We start from the raw sequence: 4,139 nt of genomic DNA, 5'->3' as shown, positions 1-4,139 counted from the left end.
TTCCCTCAAAGTAAAGTCTTTCACTTTTGAAGTTTTGAGACTGCAAAACATGGATATTATCAGCTTATTATGGTGCTCTCAGGGCATCTTTTCTACTCTTCTGCTCTTTCTCAGCAATGGGGATCCTTTCAACTCTATCTTTGCATTTCACTGTTTTATTGGCACTTTCTTTCTGTCCAAACTCGCAACATTTTAAATCATCCTGCTGGGTTCTTTGCATTTGTTAACATAAATCTGACTAAAGTCCCTCAATGATAGACATGTCAGAGCCTCAACATTAAACTGCTTTGAAATTTCATTTGCAAGATTAATCACTCCTCCATCCTTAATACCCATCTCAGGCAAAGTCTCTGATCACAAGAAAAGTGCAGACACACTTTCTTCCAAGACATAACATGCACCATCTGGAGTCAAACAACCAATGCAGTCCTTTTTCCCAGCAGAAGCCTCCCCAGCCTGGTCTTTACAGGCAGGATTTCTATCATCATTCTGGTATTTGGACCTCTGAACAGAATCTTCCATACAGAAAAGTTGAAGATATTCCAGTGCTTCTCTTTCAGGTAATATCTTCAAATCTTTTATATCTCTTCCCAAAAGCCATTCCCAAAAGCTCTTGAACTTGAATGACATGGTTATGTATAGTGACTGCAATGACCCCACTCCTGGTACCAAATTATGTCTTGGTTACTTTTCTTTCATTGCTGAGACAAAATACTGGGCACCCAAAATTAAGGCAGGAAAGGTTTACTTATCTCACAGTTTGTGGAGGTTTCAGTCCATACTCAACTAGCCCAAAGGCAGAGTGGCACATGCAAAGGGCAGTAGCTCATGGTGGCACAAAAATAGCAAAAAGTAAAGAGAAGACAAGGCAAGGTGGCACAGGCATATAATCTCACCACTGGGGAGGCTGAGAACAGGAGGATCACTATAAGTCAAGGCTGCCTAGTGAGACCCTGTACCAAATACATAAAAAGTAAAAGGAGGAGCAGCTGCTGTGGCAGCTAGCAAGCTTCTCTCCCCACCACACATTGTATTTAGACTATCTTCCTCAGAGTGCATATAGCACTCACACCCACAATCCCAGCACTGGTTTATGGATTCATCACAAACTCTAGAAGCAATCCCATGGCTACATGAGTCTTTGGGGTGACAACTAGGCCCAAACCATAACAGACATTATGGAGTCTTCTCACATACATTATATAGTCTGATCACAGATTCTTCTTGGACCATCCCTGAGATGACCAAGTACTGTGTGCTGTATGAGAACATTTATATTCTGTCTTTAGGTGGGGAGAGGGAGAGTAAAGGAACTTGTGCTTGTGTATCTACATTGCTTTGGGAAAGTAAAAGAGGACAGGTACTATCACCTCAAAATATGACACCCTACTATCCTGATTATTTTAATTTTTGATAGTGAATGAAAAGTAACCTTTTTTATTATAGAAGCATGTCAGGAAATCATGTTCATTTCTGCTTAAGGCTTACAATGAGTTTAAAACTTCAATGCAATGGCTAGATTTAACAAAAAGTGGGGATGTGAGTTGGTCCCTGAGCTTTAAGTGAGGCAAAAGATTGATGTAACTAGGTCTCTCCTGGACTTGTCTCTATTTTGTTTGTTTAGGATTAAATATTAGAATAAAGCCAGTAGCAAATAGATTATATTCTAACCGAGCTTACTTAATCAAAGTGATTATGCCTCACTAAGGAACAACTGACATTATCTACCGACATCTTGTAATGATCGGGGTAGATTGCCACTGGCATCTACAATATGTATCCAATCAAAAATGTTCACAGTACTGAAATGGAAAAACCCTACTTTGCCTGATGCTTCTGAGGGTAATATAATTAGAATGTTAAAAGTGTTTCTTCCCTTAGTTTAGTGGCTAAGTACAGATAGCAAGTCATTCTCTACACCCAGGGGATCCTGAATTTTGATGGTAGTGTAGGCTGAACTATATATTTGAAGATTTTTCTTTTCTTAAATTTTATTTTTTATTGTACATGTTTGCAATATATTCAGCTTACAAGCATCTTGCAGAGTGGGTATGCATATGTTATATAGCATAATTCTTTCTTAATTCCCTTCTCCTTCCTTCTTCCCTCCCTCTTCCTTTAAGTTCCCTTTCCCCATGTTCATTCTTGTTCTTATCATGGATCTTATCTCATTTACGACATATAACATTTATGCTAATTGATATCATTAGGCTCCTGTAAATGATATAACTTTAACCTACTCATTTCTCTTTCCTCTGTCCCTCTTCTCTCACTCTCAGTCTCCAGGATGTCTTCCCACTTGAAGGATCTCTATCTCCTGTCCCCTTCTATCTGTCTTTTATATGCTATTTGTATTTTGCTTTACTCAAATGAGAGATACCATGAGGTACTTTAGCTTGTGTGTCTGGTTTATTTCACTCAACATTATATTTTTCAGGTGCATCTATTTTCTTACAAATATCTTAAATATGTCATTCATTTCAGCAGAGTAGCATTCCATTATAAAAAGCAACCACATTTTTTATCCAATTATCTCTTCGTAGATACACAGGCTACTTCCAAGACTTAGCTATTATGAATTGTGGTGCTATAAATATTGAGGCATGTATTGTTGTAGTATGATGTCTTTAGCTTTTTGGAGAAGATACCTAGCAGGATATGGTTGAGTCACTTGGAATTTCTAATTTTAGCTCTTGGAGAAATCTCCAGAATAATTTCCATAACAGTTGTGCTTTCCACCAAAAAAGTAAGAGTGCTCCTTTTTCACAGCAGCCATGTCAGCTTTTGTTTTTATTTATTTATTTATTTATTTATTTATCTATTTATTTTACTTTTTAATGATGGTCATTCATTCTGTTGTCAGGTGTAATCTTACTGTCATGTTGAATTTTTCTAGTGGCCAGCAGTGTTGAATTTTATTTCATATATTTATTGTTGATTCATATTTTTCCATTGAGAAAGATCTGTTCATTTCACTTGCCATTTTTTATCATGAAGGTTTGGGGGTTCTTTTGAAAGTTTTCTCCAACTATTTATGTAAGAACTTAGTTTTTCAACTGCTTCTGTTTATGTGATGTATTAAGTTTATTGATTTGCCTATGTTGAATCACCCTTACATCCCCTTAGGGGAAAAAAAGACTACATCATATTAGGTTAGTGTGTAGTTACACTATGTGATTGCTTAATGCATGTAACAAATTTGCATGTTTTTCTTCAATTAGTCTGTTTTGTCAGTTTATCCCAGCAATTCTCTCACATTACACCTTCCTAAGAAAGAAGGGGCCTGCAACTATTTTGCTCCCTATCTTAGCAGTATAAATTGGTGAAGGAGAAATCAGCTAAATGTAATGCTACTATGTGGGTTGTTGTGATGCATCAGAAGTTATAATAATTTCTGTATGCAACTATCAAGTCTTTTCCATGAACCTTTATCAGGTCAGGCAAGGAAATAAAATTGGAAGAAGAGGGCTGGGGAAATAGCTCAGCAGTCTAGGTGCTTGCCTGGCAGGTGCAAAGACCCTGGTTTGCTCCCCGGTACTGCATACCATGCTGGCCCCAAAACCCCAAGAATGCCATTCCAGCCCCAAAACCGGGCATGGAGGTGCATACCTGTAATCTGAGCACTAAGGAGACACTAGGATCACTACCAGTCTGAGCTATGTAGTAAGATCTTGTAATAAACAAAGAAATTAATTAATTAATCAATAAAATATTTTTTAAAATTTGGGTAAGATAGGAGAAAAAAGAAGACATATAAATAAGGTATTCACCTTGTGCAAAGCAGGAGCTACCAAAGGTGATGGCAGGGGAAGATAATGGAGAGGAATTGCCAAAAGCACCTAGATGTCCTTCTTATCTGGATCCAGGTGTGACAATGGTTGGCTGTTTTTATTCAGAAAATTTTCTTTATTTTGCATGAGTGTCCTGTTTATATCTCTTATAAAACATGATGTATTGAATTATGATAATTCATATTAGACACAACTGTATTTATTATCAGATGCACATATCTGTGTGTTGTGTTTGTATTCCAACTGATCATTTACTAATTGCAATGTATTAAGAGACTGTCCTCCTATTTGGCTGTGAAACTGTCTCATTGCTATTGGTTTCTCAATAAAATTAATAAAAATAAATAA

Source organism: Octodon degus, unplaced genomic scaffold, assembly GCF_000260255.1.
Source record: "Octodon degus isolate 3935 unplaced genomic scaffold, OctDeg1.0 scaffold00022, whole genome shotgun sequence".
Lineage (NCBI taxonomy): Eukaryota > Metazoa > Chordata > Mammalia > Rodentia > Octodontidae > Octodon > Octodon degus.
Note: the sequence above shows the minus strand (reverse complement) of the source record.